At 35.4% G+C, this 25,566-nt stretch overlaps 1 protein-coding gene across 7 annotated transcripts in view; it reads right to left on the minus strand.

The window, feature by feature from the left end:
- The window catches only part of b4galt2 (UDP-Gal:betaGlcNAc beta 1,4- galactosyltransferase, polypeptide 2), a 384,372-nt gene that overhangs the window by 266,081 nt on the left and 92,725 nt on the right, over positions 1-25,566 (minus strand). The window lies entirely within an intron of this gene.

A 25,566-nucleotide genomic window follows, 5' to 3' on the forward strand; every position in this document is an offset into this window, starting at 1 on the left:
TTTTTAATTGTGTAATTTTAGTGACAAACTCGTGATTTTTGGTGAATTTACAGATTTGAAGATGCCTTCCTGATCTGAAATACATCATTGTAGATTTTTGGAAGGAATATGGTTGATCTCATTGCTTGAATTTTTTCTTGGGATTGTCTTTTGATAAATTATTGTCATTTACGTTCATACACTGTACATGACATACTTTAAGCAGAGACAATTGAAAACTTAAATTATATAATGCCTGTATTTCAGTATTTATTTCATTTATGGTACCATCAGCGCGGTCCGCCATCCAACTCCCACATGGTTAAAAAGTTGCCCACTCCTGCTCAAGGACCTTACTACCCAGGTCATGCCCTCTTCACACTGCTACCATCAAGAAGAAGGTACAGGAGCCCAAAGACAAATGCCCAAAGGCACAAGGACAGCCTCTTCCCTTATGCCATCAGATTTCTGAATGGGCCCAATCTCACTTTCCCTTTGCACCAATTTATTTATTTAATTGTAATTTATATCAATATTTTCACAGAACTGCTGCAAAACAGTGAATTTCATGATATGTTCATGACAATAAATTCTGATTCGGATGTAGTCACTGAGAGAGTGCGTGCAAATCATTTGTTAAAGCTGAGTTAGATGTTATGCTGATCTTTTTTTCCCAGAAAATAGCAAGTATTAAACCAGTCAGCAATTCATACCAACAATAATGGCTCTCCGCACACCTTTACTTATTCCTGCTTGTACAGGGGCTGCATTTTCACCTAATTTTGATGAGGTGATAAATATCCGCTCCTGATATTTTCCCAAGGTCTGTATAAAGCCATCATTCCCATTCTGAATTGCTGCATAGTTTAATGTCTGCTATTTTCTGGGAAAGAGAAAAAAAACTATGTAAGATCTATTTCAGACTTTAACAAATTATTAATCCTCAACTTTGATGTTTAACTACATTTTACATTCATGTTTGCATCTCTGAACAATGTGACTTGTTGCCCCTGGGAATGGACAATACTGGTGGCTCTACAACATTTCATAATTTAATTTCACAAAATATCAACATGTCTTCTCCTGCGAACGAACATTGAATATAACAACTATTGCAGAATATTCCCATCTTAGATAAGGAACTGTTCATAAAAGAAATAGAAACCAACTATGAGCAACATATAAACAAACCAGAAGGACTTCTACACTAAATAAGGGAAAGGAACATCCCTTATAGGCATGAATGAGAGTATACACCAAGGAATAAAAAAAAGTAAAAGAAATTAAATTACCAATATAATGTAGAAAATGTAAAGTTATCCACTCGAATGCACACAACTTAGAGTATGTTTTAAATGATGAGAGACTGAGAGACTCAGATGTTCAATCAAGCCTAATGTCCTTGTATTCAAGACAGTGAAAAGCAACATGCAGGTGAAGCAAGCAATTTGAAAGGTAGGTGACATGAGACCAAAAGAATTGTCTTCAGCCCTGTGGGTTTTCTTTGCCATTCAATATGAGCATGACTGCTCTGATAATCCTCAAACTGTTTCCTCCCTTCCCTTACTGACTAAAATTCTATCAATTTCAGCCTTAAATATGCCTAAAGAAACTGCCTTAAGACACTTAAACTGCTCCAAAGACACTTATAAGCACCCTTTCAGTTTTTTTCACCGTCAAGTCCTCTAAAATTTCCCCTATTCTAACAGTCCAGTGTAACCTTCCTTCAAACAACTTCTTCAAATGATTTTTATGATGCAAAGATTTGATGAATAAGAGTAAAGATGACTTATTTTAAGATTACCTCTGGAGCTCTGCATAGAATTCTAGTTTTCTGACCTAAAAAAAGAGAAATATTTGTCTTCGAAGGGAATATAGCAAAGATTCGCCTGACTGGCTCCAGAATTGGTGAGTTCACCTGATGGAAAAGTAGACACTCAGAAAAAACAAACAGGATTTGTCTACTCAACCCTTCCAGCTTGCACCACCATTCAATCGCAATCTCTCCATCTCAATAGGATATTTCTGCTTTTTATCTATAGCCTTTGACTTTGTTTGAGGCTTTCAATCCATCAATCTCCTTCTTGATTTGGCCACCCTCACAATGAATTCCATATCCTGAGACCATGACACCTGTTTCTAGACACTCCCAACCACAGCAAATGTGCACCCTGTATTCCGCTAGTGGATCCCTGTCAGTACATTGTCCATTTCGATGTGATCACCCTTCATTTTCCAAAACACTGCTGTTTTTATGCTGGAGGTCCATCCGAATGTTCAGTTGAATACAAAAGATCCCATAAAATTAAATGACAAGTTATATTTTTATAGCATGGAACAGGTCATTTGACCCACCTTTCCCATTAAGACCAAATTGTCTACCTAAGCTCATCCTATTTGCCTAGGTTTGGTTCATATTCCTCCAAATCTTCCCCATCCATATACCTTTCTAAATGTCCTGAATGTTTCACTTGTATCTAGCTCTACCACTTGCCCTGTCAGCCACTTTGCCCTCAGTGTGAAAAAGGTGTAAAATAGAGTTCATTCAACTGATCAATGGCCTCTGACCAGTGCTATCAAAAGCCTTGTCATCTGCTGATGTTAACACATTCAATATAAATGAACATCTCCATTTGTCTCCTAATAATAATTTTGCATGAAACATTATTAAGTAAGGGGCTTTGGGAAAATTTCAAGATGTGAAATGCACAACACAAACCCAAATATTTTCAGACCATTAAACTTAGGAAACAGAAATAGGCTATTCAGCCCATTGAGTCTGCCCCACCATTCAATCATGAGCTGATCTATTTTCCCACTCAGCCCCTGGCCTTCTCTACACAACATTTGATGCCCTGGCTAATCAAGAACCAATAAATCTCTGCTTTAAATACACCCAATGACTTGGCCTCCACAACCACATGTGGCAACAAATTCTATAGATTTACCACCCTCTAGCTGAAGAAATTCCTACATATTTCTGTTCCAGGGCACCCTTCAATCCTGAAGTTATCCTTTCTTGTTCTAGACTTTCTATGGAAAACAATCTTTCTATATCTATTTTGTCTAGGCTTTTCCGTTTCCCTTCAGTATGAATGATTTTGACATAACGAGCGACTCCTTAACTCTTGCCCTTCTTATGAAGTCATCCAGAGTAATCAGGATTGTGACATTTTTTGTCAGAAAGGTTTTAATGAAACAGCAAGTGCTGATAACTTTACAGGGGTAACCAGCCCTTGGTTGTTATGATGCCACAGAACTGAATTGAGGTGAACTGCTGTTTATCAGTTCAACCAACCATTTAATACCAACATCTTCTTACCACTGACTTGGTAACAATAGCAAACTGCCAGCTGATATCCTGTTAAACTAAAAGGATTGAATTAAATTGAGAAAAGTATATTAAAGAGCCACAGGCTTAATTTAAAAAGTGTTCTACATTTCCTAGATTGACACAGATCTGTTGGCCCAATTTTCATACTTGCAATGTCAAAAGCCCATCCGTATATACAATTCCTTTCTTTTCATCTGTGCTTTAGATTTGGAGGAAGATGCAGAAAAATCAAACCAGGACTTCTGCTTATAACTGTTTGTAAGATGTATTGGGAAAGGTCGTGGCTGTCACGTGACAGCAATGCCCCCTGCCTAGTCAGAGGACACACCAGCTTCCAATCAAGGTTTGGTTCCACCCCACCCATTAGTAAACACCTTGCCGTTGGATCATGTAAATTACCTGGACTGGATTCTCCAACCTGCCTGTACTTGGCCTTGGGTTGTTGTAATTGGATTAACCCTTCTAACACCAAGCCATTTAACCCTGCTAATGACCTAGGCCGAACACTCCAGCACTGGAAAGATGCCATTTGTTCTCCCTCTTTTACCATTTTTGGGGGACCTCCCTGCTTCACTCCAGGCTGAGGAATGTGGAACAACGCTGGAGAAACTGTTGTTGAGCTGTGTACTAAATAGGATTGGGAGCATTGATTTTTGTCCCTAAATAGCATAGAGCCAAGCCTGCACAGAGTCAAGTGGTAGTAGGCATCATATTGACTTTTCACTTGCTTGTTTGTGTGTGTGTGTGTGTGTGTGTGCTGCATCTATTACCATTTCTCATACTTGTCTTCTGTAAATAAAATCCTTCCCTACCAAAACTGTGTCCAGAGTCCTTTGAGACCTACCAAACCTCTTCATTCACAACAAAGCCAAACCCATCATAAACTTGCAGATGTGAAAAGCTTAAATGAACAATCAAATAATCTCTCCACTTCCATGGTCAAAGCTCAAGGTCAATATGTGTGAAGTATCCAAGGGCTTACGAGTCAATGAAAGTACTAAACTGGCAGAATTAATTACCAGTAGTAAGAAAAATAAAATGCATGGCAAAGCTTTTGGCTGCATTTTTTGATGTGAGAACCCACACAATGAAAAAGAATGGTTACTTACCCCACTACTCAAAGCCAAAAATCATGCTTTTGCCAAAAGAACATTTGCTGTGATCTTCCTACTTGTTGAGCTTCTATTGTAGAGTAGATTTGCACCTTTGAGACTTGAGCACAAAGTACCAATCTAACAGAGAGTAAGCAACATCTTTAAAATAGCCCTCCTGTTTTACTTCTATGAAATGTGTATTCAATGAAAGTTGAAACAAATATTCTAGAAAGCTTTATGGACCATGAAATGAATCAGTTGAACACACTTATTTCTCTTTAATACACACCTAAGAAATTCTCTTCTAAAAAAAAAGTCACATGAGTAAACTGCAGAACAGATGGAGATACTAAATCAATGCTCCCTGACTCCTGACAGCAAACAGTTATGCTGGAGTCAGAGATTTATAATATTAAAATAATAAATTTGAAAAGTTCATGATACTAAGTGAAAATTCATGCATTTAAGAATGTCATTATAACATTATGTCAGATGGCCCTCAGAAATGTAATAATGGTTTGTTGACAGATTTGGATTTAAAGCTTTTGGTATTTAACATTTTCATGAATTGCAAAATCGACTGGCTTTAGAAAGAGGCCACTCAATCTATCAAATCAATGATTGCTCCAAATAAATCTATATACAATAAAACATATACAATAAAACCACTGGTATCTAGCACCTACAGGGACTGTTAGTTGTCAGATAAGCGAGTTTTCTGGTTGCTTGAGACTCACTCTTACAAAGCCTAATTAATACATCTGCATTAAGAATAAACAGATTTCAGATTTATTGTCAGAGTACGTACATGACATCACATATAACCCTGAGATTCTTTTTCCTGCAGACAACATTGGCACAACATTGGTAGTGCAAAAAAAAAACTGTACACAATGTACAAATGTAAACAAATAAAGAACAGTAAACAGCTAACAAATGTAAATTGTTACAAGCCCAGAGAACCCCAAAGCCCAGCAGCAATAGAAATTCACCAAGACAAATGTTTTTTTTTAATTGCTTTTATTTATCTTTAAACATGAAAACAGGATCAAACTCTAACTTATTACTATTAACAACCTAACTTAGCCCCCTTATAATTCTAAGCATATGTGTGTGTAAGATCAGAAAAGTTCTTTGATTCACAAACCAATCTCACTTCTAACTCCAAGTTCACTGGTATCAGGCAATTCTTATACTGTGCACTGAAATTAACATTTATGAATTTCACCAGGCTTTGGTGCTTGAAAGGTAAATGGTTACAGTTCTTGTTGGTTTTCAGAGAGAGATTTGTTGCTCATTGAACACAAACTGATTCCTTCCGATCAGCCATTTCAGTGTCTTGCTGAAGAAACATGCCCCATCTGGGTTTTCCAGATGATAACCTCTTTCTTTCAGGTCACCACAGAGTTCCTTTTCTGTTTCCCTATTTCAAGTGAAACATTATACAGCTGGCCATCTCCTCTTGTATGGGCCACAAGGGCTTTGGCCAGGCTGAACTAAGAACTCAAAACCCATCTTCAAAATGGAGTTTTTTCACAAGCTTGCCAGCTTGTCATGTTCCAGTCCCAGCTTCTGCTGCTGGACTGTAGAATTGAATGTTCTCTCTCTCAGAGAAAAGCCTGTTTGACTCTCTCTGCTTGCAAAACCACATTACCTTCCTAGAACAGCAAACTGCGTACAGACAGACTGCGGCACCGGACCTAATCTTTTGAGTTCGTTCATCTGTTGCTTTCAGAAACAATAACCCATTACTCTAATGCATGTCCAATTAACACCTACTTGTAAAATCTCTATAGGCATTCCTCAAAACTTTTGCAAAGGCACTTGGAGCCTGGACTGTCTGGCTTGAGCAGAGCTCTGGAATTTTAAATTGAGATCTGTGTTGTGAATTGTTTGTATCTTTTTGTGACCTAACTAAAAAAAACCCACAATTTATCTCCTTTAAAACATATCTATATACAATATAAAATATAACATAATCTGTCACAAAATAAACTGCAATACAGAGAGAATCAAAAGAAAATCAATAATGTACACAAGTATGAGCCCTTAAATTAGTCCTTGATAGAGTTTGTTGTTGAGGAGTCTGATGGTGAACCTGTTCCTGAACCAGGTGGTGCGAGTCTTTTGGCACCCACACCTCTTTCCTGATGGTAGCATCGAGAACAGAGCATGTGCTGTGAATCCGTGATGATTTCTGCTGCCCTACCACAGCACCATTCCCTGTAGATGTTCTCGATAGTGGTGAGGGTTTTGCATGTGGTGTTCACCATGTTTAGTAGGGCTTTACCCTCAGGGGTATTGGTGTCACCATACCAGACCATGATGCAACTGGTCAGCACACTTTCCACCACACCTCTGTAGAAATTTGCCAGGGCTTCTAGTGTCAATTTAAAAGACAAAAGTACTACAATGTACAGATATGAACAAGTTTCACTTGCATGAATATATAAACCTTAAAGCATTTTACTTTATTTTCAGTCACATAATGTGAAAACATTTAACCATTGCTGCTTCTGCAGCTTCCTCCCCCTCCATGGAGACGCCTGAGAAATGAACAATAACATTATAATTAACCCCACTATCCCTCCCCCAAGTTTACTGATAAAGCGTTACTAATATACCTGATAATAGACTAATAAAGATTTTAAAAAAGACTTTTACTAAGCAGGGATAAGAAGATACTTTATGAGAATCACCCCAATGGCAAACGGCATCAACCAGCTCTTCATCGGGAGGAGTCACGTGATGGAGTAGTGGTCGGACGGTGAACTCCAGCCCTCTCCAGAAAAGTCAGAAAAAACAAAGCAAAACACAAAGGCACAAAAATAAAAATCAAAGTAAAGTGAATATAAAGGTGGAAAGAAGATGGCGACGAAAAAAAAAGTCGAAACCAACGGTAAGAAGAGAGGAAGAGAAGACAACGGAAGATGAAGGAAAAGGCCTTACCTGTTTGAAGAGGCCCGCGGTGGAGAGAGAAACCCGCTCCCTCAGGTCGGTAGAAAGTGGACTACAAAAATGGCTCGCTGAGCCGAGTAAAAGTGCGCAACCGCGCATGAAAAAAAACACACCGACGGGAGGGGTGACCAGCTGGGGAGTCGATCTCCACAGCCGGCAATGACAGCTGCAGAACACCTGCAGCAATAGGAGAACATAGAAGACAACAAAAACAAGAAAGAAGAGAAGAAAAGGGCAACAAAGAAACAACAGATGGCCAACCCAGAGGAAGAAGAAGAGGAAGAGGAAAAGTACAGTGAAATAGAAGAAGAAGGGAAAGGCAAGATAAAGGATATACTTTCTCTTATTAAAGATTACATGGAGTCATTTAAAGAATGGCAAGCGCAAGAATTTAATGATTTAAGAAGAAGAATAAACAATACAGAAGAGAAAATGAATAAAATAGATATGACCTTATCAGAAATGGGAAAAAGAATGGACAAGGTGCAAGAACGAGAAGCAGCAGTAGAAATTGAGGTAGAGGACTTAAAAAAGAAATTAGAGGAATCTAATAAAAAAGTTAAAGAGACACAAGAACTGTTAGCTCAGAAAATAGATATAATGGAAAATTATAACAGAAGAAATAACATAAAGATAGTGGGCCTTAAGGAAGATGAAGAAGGCAAGAATATGAGAGAGTTTATAAAAGATTGGATCCCTAGGATCCTAGGATGTCCAGAACTACAGCAAGAAATGGAAATAGAAAGGGCACATAGAGCATTGGCCTTTAAACCACAATCACAACAAAAGCCAAGATCAGTTTTAGTAAAATTCCTAAGATATACTACAAGAGAAAAGGTACTGGAGAAAACAATGGAAAAAGTAAGAGAGGACAATAAGCCACTGGAGTACAAAGGGCAAAAAATCTTCATTTATCCAGATATAAGTTTTGAACTCCTAAAGAAGAGAAAGGAGTTCAATACAGCAAAGGCGATTTTATAGAAGAAAGGGTATAAATTTATACTAAAGCATCCAGCGGTATTGAAAATATTTATTCCAGGACAACAAAACATACTATTCTCGGATCCAGAGGAAGCACGAAAATTTGCAGAACAATTACAAAATAGACTGAGAGATAAAGACGTGTAACGAGAGTACAAAAGACTGCAAACTAAAAAGACATAAGTTTTGAACTCCTGAAGAAGAGGAAGGAGTTCAAAACATCGAAAACGATCTTATGGAAAAAAACTATTCTCGGATCCAGAGGAAGCAAGGAAATTTGCAGAATAACTACAAAACAAACAGAGAGATGAAGACATGTAACAAGAGTAAAAATGACCACGATTTATATGTATGTGGGTAAAGAGGTATATGTGTGTATATGTATAATGTGCCTACATGAATGTATCCGTATTTAGAGGAAAATATAGATAGTATAGACAAGAATTAATAAGGGAAGGAAAAGGAATAGAGGGAATAAGGAGGGAATTAAAAGAGTGACCTTTGTCACATATGAAAAGTGAAATCTTTTCGGGGGGGGCTGGGTGGGGGGGTGTTACGGTCACTGCAAAATCAGCTGACGCTTGCGAGTGAATTCGCAAATCCAAATGGAGAGGGGAGATGTGGTTGTCCGACAAGGGATAAAGGACAACTCAGGAGGGGAAGGGGGGATTGGGGCTAAAGGAGTTTTAAATAGGAGAATAAGGAAAATGTTTGATGTTTTAGGAATGTTGTCTTATAAAGGATTCAAAACAAGAAAACAGAAATGGATAAGAAGGAAAGGTAATGATGGAGAAACGGAAAGGGAAGATAAACAAAGTATAAAATGGCTACGTTGAACTATATGAATTTAAATATTAATGGAATACATAACCAAATTAAAAGGAAGAAACTGCTAAATTTACTGTAAAAAGAAAAAAATGATATAGCATTTGTGCAAGAAACACATTTAACTGAATTGGAGCATAAGAAATTAAAGAGAGATTGGGTAGGACACGTAACAGCAGCATCGTACAATTCAAAAGCAAGAGGAGTAGCTATATTAATTAGTAAAAATGTGCCATTTAAAATAGAAGAGGAAATAATAGATCCAGCAGGGAGATATGTAATGATAAAATGTCAGATATATTCGGAGTTTTGGAATCTACTCAATGTATATTCACCTAATGAAGAAGATCAAACGTTTATGCAAGATATCTTTTTGAAGATAGCAGATACGCAAGGGAACATATTAATAGGAGGGGATTTCAACCTGAATTTGGATTCAAATATGGACAAAACTGGGAAAAAAATTAACAGAAAGAACAAAGTAACCAAATTTATAATTAAATCGATGGAAGAAATGCAACTTTTGGATATATGGAGGAAACAACACCCAAAGGAAAAGGAATATTCATATTACTCGGCTAGACATAAAACATACTCAAGAACAGACTTATTTTTGTTATCAGCTCGTATGCAAGATAGAGTAGAAAAAACAGAATATAAAGCTAGAATACTATCGGACCATTCACCCTTAATATTGACAGTAAAGTTAGAGGACATCCCTCCAAGAATGTATAGATGGAGATTAAACCCCATGTTACTTAAAAGGCAGGATTTTAGAGAATTTATTGAAAAACAAATTAAAATGTATTTTGAAATAAATACGGAATCAGTGGAAGATAAGTTTATACTATGGGATGCAATGAAAGCATTTATTAGAGGGCAAATAATAAGTTATGTAACCAAGATGAAGAAGGACTATAATCAGGAAACAGAGCAGTTGGAAAGGGAAATAGTAAATATAGAAAAAGAATTAGTAATGAAGGAAGATATAACTAAAAGAAGAGAATTGGCGGATAAAAAAATAAAATATGAAACACTACAAACATATAAGGTGGAGAAAAATATAATGAAGACAAAACAGAAATATTATGAACTTGGTGAAAAAACGCACAAAATCCTAGCATGGCAGCTTAAGACAGAACAAGCTAAGAAAATGGTATTGGCATCAAGGAAAAAAGACAAACAAATTACATATAATCCAAAAGAAATTAAGGAAAACTTTAGAGAATTCTATGAACAATTATACCGAACTGAAAATGAAGGGAAAGAAGGGAAAATAGATGAATTTCTAACTAAAATTGAACTACCAAAACTACAAATAGAGGAACAAAATAAATTAACAGAGCCATTTGGAATAGTAGAAATACAAGAGATAATAAAAAAATTACCAAATAATAAGACACCAGGAGAGGATGGATTCCCAATAGAATTCTATAAAACATTTAAAGACTTATTAATTCCGCCCCTCCTGGAAGTAATCAACCAGATTGATAAAACGCAAAGCTTACCAGATTCATGTAAAACAGCAATAATCACAGTAATACTAAAGCAAGGGAAAGATCCACTCACACCAGCATCATATAGACCAATATCTTTACTTAACACAGATTATAAGATAATAGCTAAATTATTAGCAAACAGATTAGCAGAGTATGTACCGAAAATGGTAAATCTAGACCAAACATGATTTATCAAAAAAAGATGCACAACAGACAATATTTGTAAATTTATTAACTTAATTCATGCAGTAGAAGGGAATAAAGCACCAACAGTAGCAGTTGCTTTAGACGCAGAGAAGGCCTTTGACAGAGTAGAATGGAATTATTTGTTCAAAGTATTGCAAAAATTCAGTTTACCGGAGAAGTATATTAATTGGATTAAAGCATTATATAAGGGACCGTTAGCGAAAGTGACAGTAAATGGACATGTATCAAAGCAATTTAACTTAAGCAGGTCAACGCGACAGGGATGCCCACTATCACCTTTATTGTTTGCGTTAGCTATAGAACCACTAGCAGAATTGATAAGAACAGAAAAAAATATAAAAGGGATAAAAATAAAAGACAAGGAATATAAAATCAGTTTATTTGCGGATGATGTTATAGTATACTTAACAGAACCAGAACAATCAATAAAAGAATTATATAAGAAATTGAAGGAATATGGAGAAGTGTCGGGTTACAAGATCAACGTAAATAAAAGTGAAGCAATGCCTATGAATGATGCGGATTTCTCAAAATTTAAGAAAGAATCACCATTTAGATGGCAAATGCAAGCAATAAGATACCTAGGTGTACAAATAAACAAAAATCTCGGCCAACTATATAAACTCAATTATTATCCACTAATGAAAAAATTACAGGATGATTTAGAGCATTGGAAAGATTTACCATTAACACTAATAGGAAGGATAAACTGTATTAAAATGAACATTTTTCCAAGGATATTATACCTATTTCAGGCATTGCCAATACAACTGACAGAGAAATTCTTCAAGGAGTTAAAGAAAATAATAAGGAAATTTTTATGGAAAGGGGGGAAACCGAGGATAACACTAGATAAATTAACAGAATGGTATAAACAAGGAGGCTTACAACTGCCAAACTTTAAAAATTATTATAGAGCCGCACAATTAAGATACCTATCAGATTTTTATCAAACAAGGGAAAAGCCAGATTGGACTAGATTAGAATTAGATAAAATAGGGGAAAAGACACCTGAACATATATTATATAAATGGGATGAAAAATTGGTACAACATAGAAGTTCTCCAGTATTACATCATCTACTCAATATTTGGAAGAAGATTCATGTAGAAAGAAATAAAACAAATTATCAATTACCAAAACTAATATTGACGCAAAACAAGTTACTCCCTTTTACAATAGATAACCTTTCCTTTAGAGAATGGGAGAAAAAAGGGATTAAAAGAATAGAAAATTGTTTTTCAGGAAATAGATTATTATCCTTTGAACAAATGAAAGATAAATACAATATAACTCAAGATACAGCACTGGCATATTACCAATTGAGATCCTACTTGAAGGATAAATTAGAAAGCAGTTTGAGTTTGCCAAAGAGAAGTAACTTTGAATATGTGATTACAGATACAATGATAATCAAAAGATTTATAACAAATATGTATATTAAACTGCAAGAAAAGGAGAATGAGGAAACAAATGGTAAAACTAAACAAAAATGGGAACAGGGTTTAAATATAAAGATAAAAAAGGAAACATGGGAGAAGTTATGCTCTGGAACGATGAGAAATACAATAAATACGAGGTTACGTATGATACAATATAATTGGATACACAGGCTATACATTACACCTCAAAAGTTAAATAAATGGGACCCAACAGTATCTGATAGATGTTTTCGATGTAAAAAAGAAATGGGAACAACAATTCATGCAATCTGGACATGTGAAAAAGTAGAAAAATTTTGGGAAGATCTGAATCAGATATTAAATAAAATAACAGAAAACAATATACCAAAGAATCCAGAGATCTTTCTCCTAAGTAACATAAAAAACAAAGAATTTGGAATTGATTTGGAGGATGCACAAAAAAGATTTGTTAAGATAGCTCTAGCCATAGCAAAAAAATGTATTATGTCAACCTGGAAATTGGAAGATAATTTGAAAATACAACAATGGTATATAGAAATGAATAAATGTATTCCATTAGAAAAAATAACATATAGTTTAAGAAATAATATTGAAATATTCGAACAAATATGGGAGCCTTATATTAAACACAATAGCGAAAACCTACCGGGGACAATCACTACCTAAGTTAACGGAAGGAAAAGGAAATGAAAAGAATGGACTCAGTGGAATTTCTGGTGTATTTTTATTGAATGACAACATTGTCTGACTGGTTTAATGTATCCTAGATTTTATACCTTAAATGGACGGGAGGGGGAGATGGGTAGGGTGGGAGGGGAGGAGGGAGGGGGGGGGAGAAAATGACATTGTATATGTGTGAAAAGGAAAAAATGTGTATCATGGTTAATGTGATTTATGGTGTGAAAAATAAAAAATTATATTAAAAAAAACAGCTCTTCATCCTGGGCAATGCCATTTTATTCAAACGCAACTTTATTCAAGCAGCTGCTATAAGCAAAACATGACCAAGCCACCCCGCTGGCTGAATATTTGCTCCCATCTTCACCAAGGGCTTATGTGATTTAATTTTACAATTTTAAACCTCTATTTAATTATTTATGTATCTTGATATTTATTTATTTATCTGCCTTGAATTTTGCCAGTTGCTTGAGGTTGCTGATTGTTTAAATTCTGGATAACAGGAGATTTACCATAGTTGAACTGCCCTCTTTCATATTTCCCCTTGAAATAAATGATTTTCTATAATATATCCAATCCTTTCCTGATGGGGCTTCAGCAAAGAAACAGGTCCTCCAGCCCATGCTGACCAAGCTGTGTACCCATTTGCCTGCATTTGGCTCATATCACTTTAAGCTCATGCTGTTGAAGCATCCTCTAAATTTCTTGATTGACTGGCACAGTTTTAAAAACATCCAAATCTCACTCAAATAATTAAACTTAAATTATTTTTTAAAAAAAACAAATACAGTTAGAAATTTATTAATTAGTCAAAAGCATTTCTAAAATAATATCAGTCAAAAAAAAGGAGTTCTCATTCAGATTGTAAATGAGGCAGCATCACAACGCTAAAGAAAAGCTGAGGGACAATTGCAAAGTGCATCAGCCCTTTGGTTCACATCAATCAGCGGCAGCCCTCGAAATGGTGATTTCCAGAACTTACAGTACTTTTGCACCCCACACAAGGACATTTCCTTAGCACATATAATCTCACTCCTTGTTGGTCCAATCGATCCATCAAATATGCAAATTTGCTGTTAATGGTTCATTTAAACCAGATCCCTAATCACACCAAAGGACAGAAAATTAAAAATTAAAATTAAAAACTCAATTAAAAACTTAAAAAATTAAAGAGTGAAAAACTCAAAAATAAAATGAAAATGAAAAGAAGAAATCACAAAGGAAAAGAGAAAGGAGAGAATGAAAAAAGTTAACCAATATTTTTTGGAAATTATTGAATTGGACTTTGCAAATTCACTTATTTACTGCATATCAAAGTTATTATAAAATGTACCAAATCTGTTTTAATAACTGCCAAAAATGAACTTCTGACACCAGATAAAGTGTGGATAGCTATGTTGGTAACAGTGGTTCTCAACCTTTTTCTTTCCACTCGCATACCACTTTAAGTATTCCCTATACCATATGTACTCTGTGATTAGTAGGGGATTGCTTAAGGTGGTATGTGGGTGGAAAGAAAAAGTTTGAAAACCCTTGTTTTAATCGTACCTCATTGACTTGTTATGTGCATGGTTTCACAACTCCAAAGGAAATGGGCCAATGACAATTTTTCTCAAGCAAAATATTTCAGTAGCAATTGGGTTTAGAACAGTGATTCTCAACCATCCCTTCCCACCCACATATCACCTTAAGTAATCCCTTACTAATCACAGAGCACTTATGGCATAGGGATTACTTAAGGTGGTATGCGAGTGACAAGAAAAAGTTTAAGAACCACTGGGATAGACTTTTCTTCATACAACAGCTCAAAGAACAAGACAGTCACTTCCAAACTACCACTGAAATAAATCTCCAGTGGTTCCTGCTCCACCTCTGGCACTCCAGAAGGATAAACCATTGAATTAAAGTGGTACTTTCTAAAGTACACATTTATAGTACATAATGCATGTTTACAACTGGAACCCAGCAATTTTACAGCCTGCAATAATCTTCAGTGGTATATTGCAATCAAAGCTAATGCTCATCTTCTTTTATCTTCTTTGAAGGTTGTCCTCAGAGTCTTTAAGTGATCCAGGGCAGCAGAAGAATTTGCAGGGGTCAAGGACCCAGCAGGGCTACCCTCCCCAATGGTTAGTGGCTGGGTGGCAGTCAGAGGCACTGTGGGATTGAGGACATTTGAGGAGACAGATAAGCAAGGAGTTTGAAAGCAGCAAGGGAAGACAGAGATCCTCTGGAGATAAAGGCAGCACCAGACTCCGAACCCCATGGTGTTAGAACTAAAAGAGTCAGAGGCTCTTTGGGATAGGAGACATAGGCCCTGTTGGTTTAGAGACAGCGCACTTGGCCGAGGGCCCATGGGCTTAAGGTTACTAGAACACCAGTGGTTGAATAGATTTAAGAGCAACATAGGACACAGAGATTCCATGGAGTTAGACATAGTTGAGGATCATAGGCACTGTATGGTCAGAGCAGTCAAGGAAATAGAAACCCCTTGGGTTAGGGACAGGACAGAAGACAGATGTCTTGTGGAGTCATGGACTGAGCAGGAGATTACAATAGGGTTTCTTCACCATTAAGTCCAACTTTATCTTAGAAACCATTAAAGAGAGGTACTGTTTATTCATTAGCACCTGCCTCTGAACCAAACTCATACATTGAATATTAGAGTAAAAATAACATTTTCAGACTATTAGAAAGATAATAACAGGACCATCAAGAAGAAGGCAGAAAATCCTCCACAAAATAAATTTCACTTCCCTCTGAGCACATTCTGAATGCTTGTCATAAAGAATGCACTTCCCATTGTGCTAACACTCAGGCAATATTTAATTTCATGCAGTTTCTTACGGTAGGTTTATAAATATATATTAATGTCTGCCCTTTTCACCCTTGTCACAATATTACAATAATATTTAAAGGCTTTGCAAGTCATGCCACATCTACTAGGTGCTGATTTTAATGCTTTTCCATTTGCTGATTAAATTTGACATCGATCTGATCAAATACATTGATATAATTACTATTTAAGATAAGTCATTGCCAGTTACAAGTGGAGGTGCCCATTTTCCATGCTCTCTCACTTCTAATTTCTTCTCTTGATTCATTTGATGTGCTGTATCTCTCAGACTCTAACCTGCACAGTTTAAAAGATCTTCTGATATCTTAATATTAAATGTATAAAACAATTACCAGATATTTTGGTGTATAAAATGACCTTCAGATAATACAAGTACCCAATTTCAGCCTGAATTTCATGATTTTATCATATCTCAGGTGTCTATGATGACCCCATCCCCAAAAATGATGTGTGTTGACTGAGCTGGTTTCATATTGACTGAACTGTTGGGCATGGCCGGAAGGTGGGTGTTATCATGGAGCCTGCAGCAAATTGAAGAAAGTATGAAGTATGTTTTACGTTAAAATTCATTGAAGTGGGGGGCATGGCCATGCTTATGAGCTGAGCAGAAGTGTTTAGAAAGAGCTCTCCACAAAAAGTATTAAAAAGACAGTTTAAAAAGCTCAAAAACCAGAATATTATCATTAAAAATGGATAAAGCAAGTACGAAATTACTGAGACAATCGAGAACAAAAACTGAAGAAGTGACTGCTCATCCAGGATAATCGAGTGGAAGTCTGATGGAGAGGGACACAGCCAGGGCCTTGAGAATGACGGAAGCCAGCAGAGCTGGGGAGTCGGCCTAAGATATAGCCTCCACCCTGAACATGTTGGAAACTTTATTGTGTCATTTTACGAGTATGGAATCAGCGGTGAGAGAGAGATCAGAGAAGGTAATGGAAATTAAAGAAGTTGTGAAAGACTTAATTGAATGAATGACTCATTCAGAGGCTGAGCTGGACAAAACAAAAGACAGCCGAAAGCACTGGAAGAAAGAGCAAAAATATAGGGCACAGGAAAGAAGGGACTGATGGACAAGATCGACCAGATGGAAAATTTCAGCAGACATAACATGCAAGAATCATTAGACTATGAGAAGGAATAGAGGGAAAAAACATGGTGAGTTTCTTTGAAACATGGATCCCACAAATGCTAGGATGAAATAAATTAAATGCAAAATTGCAAATAGAAAGGGTTCACTGGACCCTTGGACCCAGAAGAACTGGCAAAGAGCGACCATAACCAGTCCTGGTAAGACTAAGTTACTGGGAAAGAGATGCGATCTTGGGAGCAGCATATGCATATTCAAAAAATAATAATGGCCCATTAGTGATGGACATTGCAAATGTTTTTCCAGGACTTCAGCCCTGCCTTGTTCAAACAAAGAAAGGAATTTGATGAGGTAAAGAGACAACTGTGATCTAAAAACTTTAAATATTCAAAGATTTGTCCAGAAACACTATGGGTAGATGTCTCAGAAAGTAATCAATTAATTTTTAAGAATAAAGAAGAAGAATTTTTAAGTAAGTTATGAAAAGATGAAATTCACCGGCTGAAAGGGCTGAAAAGACCATTTCAAAATGGGACGATTTAAACTAATATTACTGAGCTGTCTTGTTTTCACTGTTAAAATAAAAAAATATTTGTTTATATGGAGAGCTCTGAAAAGTCAGAAAGGTGGTAAGGTAAGCAGCTAGGTGGTTCCTCAGTAGAAGAACCCACAGGCTTTTTTCACAGGCTTCTGGGTACTATTGATAATGTCACTATCAGAGCTAGGGATGTGTGTGTGTTTCTTGAAGGGGAAATGTATGTGTTGGAAATGTCTTTTAATAGGGAAATGTCATGACAGTATTTAGAAAATTGGGAAGACATTACTTTTAAACAATAGTGTGAGGAATGGTATGGATAAAACACTGATGTTTATTAGTCTCAATGTTAATGGGATAAACAGGCTGGCGAAGAAAGCATGTCTTGGCATACTTAAAGAAATTTAAAATGGATATAATCTTTTTGCAGAAAACACATCTTACTAAATTGGAACATGATAAATTAAAAAGAGGATGGGTGGGACAAATAATATCATCTTCCTTTGAATCAAAGGCAAGATGGGTGGTGATTCTAATTAATAAATATACACCAGTGTTAATAGAGGATACTTCAAATGATCAAGCCGGAAGGTATGTAATGGTATACTGTAAAATTTAAAGAGAAGCATATACATTTATGAATATTTATGCCCCAAATTATGACGATGAAGTCTTTATGAAGGACATCTTCTTAAAAACAGCAGAAGGATGACAAAAAAATATTGCTTGGGCCCTTACTAGATAAATAGGCAAGAATGAGGGCAAATGAGGGCAAAAGCAGCAAAAACCACATTTGATATATGAAAGCTCTAAACCTTATCGATGTATGGAGGCAATTACATCCCACAGAGAGAGACTACTCTTTTTACTCAAGGATGCATAACTCATATACAAGGATTGACTTATTTTTAATGTATGCGCAGTTAAAAAGTAGAATGATAAAAACAAAATACCTAGCGAGGCTTCTATCAGACCATTCTCCATTAATATTAACTGTAGCAGCAATGGAAAAGCAAGAGAATGTATACAGATGGCATCTCAAAACTACATTGCTTAAAAGAACAGACGTCTGCAAATTTATAAAGAGACAGATAGAAATATTTTGTGAAAAAAATCTGCCATCTACTAATAATAATTTTCTGACATGGGACATGCTCAAAGCATATTTAGGGGACAAATTATATCCTATACAAAGAATCTTAAGAGGGAACATATGGTATTATTTAAAGGGTGAAAAACTACAGCATGCTATTGTGCAGAGGAACTTGGAAGTGCTTGTGCATGAATCACAAAAAGTAAGATTGCAGGTACAGCAGGTTATTAAGGAGGCAAATGGAATGTTGGCCTTCATCGCCAGAGGAATTGAATTCAGGAGTAGGGAGGTAATGTTGCAACTGTATAAGGTACTGGTGAGACCGCACCTGGAGTACTGTGTCCAGTTCAGGTCTCCATATTTGAGGAAGGATATACTGGCTTTGGAGACGGTCCAGAGGAGGTTTACTAGGTTGATCCCTGGGATGAAGGGGTTGACTTATGATGAAAGATTAATTCACTCGAGTTCAGAAGAATAAGAGGAGATCTTATAGAAACATATAGGATTATGAAGGGTATGGATAGGATAGATGTAGGAAGATTTTTTGAGCTGGCCGGGGAAACTAAAATGAGAGGACACAATCTCAAGATTCGGGAGAGTAGATTTAGGACAGAGATGAGGAAAAATAGTTTTTCCCAGAGAGTAGTGAATGTTTGGAATTCTCTAACCAGGGAAGTGGTTGAGGCTGCTTCATTAAACATATTTAAAATTCGGTTAGATAAATTTTTACATGATAGATGAATTAGGGGATATGGGGAGAAGGCAGGTAGGTGGAGTTAGGTCATAAATTAGATCAGCCATGATCTTATTGAATGGTGGAGCAGGCTCGATGGGCCATTTTTGGCCTACTCCTGTTCCTACTTCCTATGTTCCTATGTTCCTAGAACTTAATAGTTTGGAGAAGGATATTAAAGAATTAGAAAAAAAAATCAAACAGGACTACTTGAAGAATCCAGATTACTGGAGAATAAAAAGTGAAGTTATTATACAAAACAAATATATAGGACTGTAAAATCTATATTTAAAAACTAAACAACATTACTATGAGTTGGTTAACAGGCACACAAAGTTTTAGCTTCACAGATTAAAAGAGAGGAGTCATCAAAAATTATAAACACTATGAAAACAGAAACATACAGTCTGGTATATAAGCAGAAAGAAATTAATGACCCTTTTAGACAATTTTACACAAAATTATACAAATCAGAATTACTAGGAATGAGAACGAAATTGAAATATTTTTGCTGAATGTCGAACTTCAAAGGATGGAAGAGGAAGAATAGAATTAGATACCCCCTTCACAAGGGAAGAAATCAAAAAGGCCCTGGGCACCTTATAGGCTAATAAATCATCAGTAGAGGATGGATTTTCACCTGAGTTTTATAGACAATTCAAAGAAATATTAATGCCCCTCTTAATGGATGTCCTGGACCAAGCTGTGGAAACAAAGACCCTCCTAGAGTCATTCTCAACCGCGATTATTACACTGTTACCAAAACAAAGGGCCTACAAAAAATCTTTGTCATACAGACCAATATCCCTGTTAAATGCTGATTATAAGATACTAACGAAAGCATTGGCTCATAGGTTAAGACAATACTTGCCAAAACTGATACATACGGACCAAGCAGGATTTGTTAAGGGAAGGTAGTCCTCAAATAGTCTTTGAGGATTATTTAATATAATATACATGGCCAAATCTCAATGAAATCCAAGAATTACAGTTTCCCTAGATGTGGAAAAAGAATTTGACTGTTTGGAATGGCCCTTTTTATTTAAAACACTGGAAAAATTTTGTCTAGGCAGAACATTTATAACTTGGATAAAAACTTTATACCATAAACCACAAGCTAAAATAATAACAAATAATCAGATGTTTTGATGAATAATTGATGGCGGTGTTCCCCTTGAGTAGATCAAGTAGACAATGATGTCCCATGTCCCTAGCGCTATTTATTTTAGTTATTGAACTTCTAGCAGAGATAATAAGAAGGGATCTGGATATAAAGGGCTTCAAAGTCAGGCAAACACTACACAAATTCAGTTTATTTGCTGATGGTGTTGTATTGCATCTATCAGAACCAGCTAAATCTTTGGAAAAATTACAAGTAACATTAGAAAAATATGGAAGAACATCAGGCTACAAAATAAATATGGATAAAAGTGAGATAATGCCATTAACCATTTTTGAATATCAACTCCTTTGCTTCCCCCTCCTCCATTGAGTATATTCCCATTTGAACCCAAGATGGTGCAGGATGGGGGAGTGGGGGGGGGGCCTGTCTTCAGTGAAGAAGACTGAAAAAAAATTTAGCCTGTGCAGCGAGGTAATATTTTTTGAAATCTGGAAGTCTTAAGTCCTCCCAGCCTGTAGTCCCATGTCAGTTTTTCCAGTGCAATTCTTGATACCTTATTATTCCATAGGAACTGTCTAATATGGTTGTTTAGCAGCTTAAAAAAAGTTTTTAGGTAACGGAATAGGCAGCGATTGAAAAAGTTATTTCAGTCTTGGCATCACTTTCATTTTTTTTTTTCACACCATAAATCACATTAGCCATGATACACACTTTTTCCTTTTCACACATATACAGTGACATTTTCTCCCCCCCCCCTCCTCCCAAGCCACCCCCCCCCATCCATATAAGGTATACAATCTAGGTTATATTAAACCAGTCAGACAATGTTGTCATTCAACAAAAATACACCAGAAATTCTACTGAGTCCATTCTTTTCTTTCCTTCTCCTTCCATCAACTTAGGTAATGATTGTCCCCGGTAGGTTTTCGCTATTGTATTTAATGTAAGGCTCCCATATTTGTTTGAATATTTCAATATTATTTCTTAAACTATATGTTATTTTTTCTAATGGAATACATTTATTCATTTCTATATACCATTGTTGTATTTTCAGATTATCTTCCAATTTCCAGGTTGACATAATACATTTTTTTGCTATGGCTAGAGCTATCTTAACAAATCTTTTTTGTGCATCCTCCAAATCAATTCCAAATTCTTTGTTTTTTATGTTACTTAGGAGAAAGATCTCTGGATTCTTTGGTATATTGTTTTCTGTTATTTTATTTAATATCTGATTGAGATCTTCCCAAAATTTTTCTACTTTCTCACATGTCCAGATTGCATGAATTGTTGTTCCCATTTCTTTTTTACATCGAAAACATCTATCAGATACTGTTGGGTCCCATTTATTTAACTTTTGAGGTGTTATGTATAGTCTGTGTAACCAGTTATATTGTATCATACGTAACCTCGTATTTATTGTATTTCTCATCGTTCCAGAACATAATTTCTCCCATGTTTCCTTTTTTATCTTTATATTTAAATCTTGTTCCCATTTTTGTTTAGTTTTACCATTTGTTTCCTCATTCTCCATTTCTTGCAGTTTAATATACATATTTGTAATAAATCTTTTGATTAACATTGTATCTGTAATCACATATTCAAGGTTACTTCCCTCTGGCAAACTCAAACTGCTTCCTAATTTATCCTTCAAGTAAGATCTCAATTGGTAATATGCCAGCACTGTATCTCCAGTTATATTGTACTTATCTCTCATTTGTTCAAAGGATAAGAATCTACTTCCTGAAAAACAATTTTCTATTCTTTTAATCCCTTTTTTTACCCATTCTCTAAAGGAAAGGTTATCTATTGTAAAAGGGAGTAACTTATTTTGCGTCAATATTAGTTTTGGTAATTGATAATTTGTTTTATTTCTTTCTACATGAATCTTCTTCCAAATATTGAGGAGATGATATAATACTGGAGAAGTTCTATGTTGTACCAATTTTTCATCCCATTTATATAATATGTGTTCAGGTATCTTTTCCCCTATTTTATCTAATTCTAATCTCGTCCAGTCTGGTTTTTCCCTTGTTTGATAAAAATCTGATAGGTATCTTAATTGTGCGGCTCTATAATAATTTTTAAAGTTTGGCAATTGTAAGCCTCCTTGTTTATACCATTCTGTTAATTTATCTAGTGCTATCCTCGGTTTCCCCCCTCTCCATAAAAATTTCCTTATTATTTTCTTTAACTCTTTGAAGAATTTTTCTGTCAGTTGTATTGGCAATGCCTGAAATAAGTATAATATCCTTGGAAAAATGTTCATTTTAATACAGTTTATCCTTCCTATTAGTGTTAGTGGTAAATCTTTCCAATGCTCTAAATCATCCTGTAATTTTTTCATTAGTGGATAATAATTGAGTTTATATAATTGGCCAAGATTTTTGTTTATTTGTACACCTAGGTATCTTATTGCCTGTATTTGCCATCTAAATGGAGATTCCTTCTTAAATTTTGAGAAATCCACATTATTCATTGGCATTGCTTCACTTTTATTTACGTTTATCTTGTAACCCGACACTTCTCCATATTCCTTCAATTTTTTATACAATTCTTTTATTGATAGTTCTGGTTCTGTTAAGTACACTATAACATCATCCGCAAATAGACTGATTTTATATTCCTTGTCTTTTATTTTTATTCCTTTTATATTATTATCTATTCTTATCAATTCTGCTAGTGGTTCTATAGCTAACGCAAACAATAAAGGTGATAGTGGGCATCCCTATCGTGTTGACCTGCTTAAGTTAAATTGCTTTGATACATGTCCATTTACTGTCACTTTCGCTAACGGTCCCTTATATAATGCTTTAATCCAATTAATACACTTCTCCGGTAAACTGAATTTTTGCAATACTGAACAAATAATTCCATTCTACTCTGTCGAAGGCCTTCTCTGCGTCTAAAGCAACTGCTACTGCAGGTGCTTTATTTCCTTCTACTGCATGAATTAAGTTAATAAATTTACAAATATTGTCTGTTGTGCGTCTTTTTTTGATAAATCCAGTTTGGCCTAAATTTACCATTTTCGGTACCTGCTCTGCTAATCTGTTTGCTAATAGTTTAGCTATTATCTTATAATCTGTGTTTAGTAAAGATATTGGCCTATATGACGCTGGTGAGAGTGGATCTTTCCCTTGTTTTAGTATTACTGTAATTATTGCTGTTTTACATGAATCTGGTAAGCTTTGTGTTTCATCAATCTGGTTGATTACATCCAGGAGGGGTGGAATTAATAAGTCTTTAAATGTTTTATAGAATTCTATTGGAAATCCATCCTCTCCTGGTGTCTTATTATTTGGTAATTTTTTTTATTATCTCTTGTATTTCTACTGTTCCAAAGGGTTCTGTTAATTTATTTTGTTCCTCTATTTGTAGTTTTGGTAGTTCAATTTTAGTCAAAAATTCATCTATTTTCCCTTCTTTCCCTTCGTTTTCAGTTCGGTATAATTGTTTATAGAATTCTCTAAAGATTTCCTTAATTTCTTTTGGATTATATGTAATTTGTTTGTCTTTTTTTCTTGATGCCAATACCATTTTCTTAGCTTGTTCTGTCTTAAGCTGCCATGCTAGGATTTTGTGCGTTTTTTCACCCAGTTCATAATATTTCTGTTTTGTCTTCATTATATTCTTCTCTACCTTATATGTTTGTAGTGTTTCATATTTTATTTTTTTATCCGCCAATTCTCTTTTAGTTGTATCTTCCTTCATTGCTAATTTTTTTTCTATATTTACTATTTCCCTTTCCAACTGCTCTGTTTCCTGTTTATAGTCCTTCTTCATCTTGGTTACATAACTTATTATTTGCCCTCTAATGAACGCTTTCATTGCATCCCATAGTATAAACTTATCTTCCACTGATTCCGTATTTATTTCAAAATACATTTTTAATTGTTTTTCAATAAATTCTCTAAAATCCTGCCTTTTAAGTAACATGGGGTTTAATCTCCATCTATACATTCTTGGAGGGATGTCCTCTAGCTTTACTGTCAATATTAAGGGTCTGATAGTATTCTAGCTTTATATTCTGTTTTTCTTACTCTATCTTGCATACTAGCTGATAACAAAAATAGGTCTATTCTTGAGTATTTTTTATGTCTAGCCGAGTAATATGAATATTCCTTTTCTTTTGGGTTTGTTTCCTCCATATATCCAAAAGTTGCATTTCTTGTATTGATTTAATTATAAATTTGGTTACTTTGTTCTTTCTGTTAATTTTTTTCCCAGTTTTATCCATATATGAATCCAAATTCAGGTTGAAATCCCCTCCTATTAGTATGTTCCCTTGCGTATTAGCTACCTTCAAAAAAATATCTTGCATAAACTTCTGATCTTCTTCATTAGATGAATATACATTGAGTAGATTCCAAAACTCCGAATATATCTGACATTTTATCATTACATATCTCCCTGCTGGATCTATTATTTCCTCTTCTATTTTAAATGGCACATTTTTACTAATTAATATAGCCACTCCTCTTGCTTTTGAATTATACGATGCTGCTGTGACATGTCCTACCCAATCTCTCTTTAATTTCTTATGCTCCAATTCAGTTAAGTGTGTTTCTTGGACAAATGCTATATCAATTTTTTCTTTTTTCAGTAAATTTAGCAGTTTCTTCCTTTTAATTTGGTTATGTATTCCATTAATATTTAAAGTCATATAGTTCAACGTAGCCATTTTATACTTTGTTTATCTTCCCTTTCCGTTTTTCCATCATTACCTTTCCTCCTTTTCCATTTCTGTTTTCTTATTTTAAACCCTTTATAAGACAACATTCCTAAAACATCAAACATTTTCCTTATTCTCCTATTTATAACTTCTTTAGCCCCAATCTCCCCTTCCCCTCCTGAGTTGTCCTTTATCCCTTGTCGGACAACCACATCTCCCCTCTCCATTTGGATTTGCGAATTCACTCGCAAGCGTCAGCTGATTTTGCAGTGACCGTAACTCCTCCCCACCCAGCCCCCCCAGAAAAGATTTCACTTTTCACATGTAACAAAGGTCACTCTTTTAGTTCCCTCCTTCTTCCCTCTATTCCATTACCTTCCCTTATTAATTCTTGTCTATACTATCTATATTTTCCTCTAAATACAGATACATTCACGTATGCACATTATACATATACACTCTTATACCTCTTTACCCACAT

This window comes from Narcine bancroftii, chromosome 5 (genome assembly GCF_036971445.1).
Source record: "Narcine bancroftii isolate sNarBan1 chromosome 5, sNarBan1.hap1, whole genome shotgun sequence".
Taxonomy (NCBI): domain Eukaryota; kingdom Metazoa; phylum Chordata; class Chondrichthyes; order Torpediniformes; family Narcinidae; genus Narcine; species Narcine bancroftii.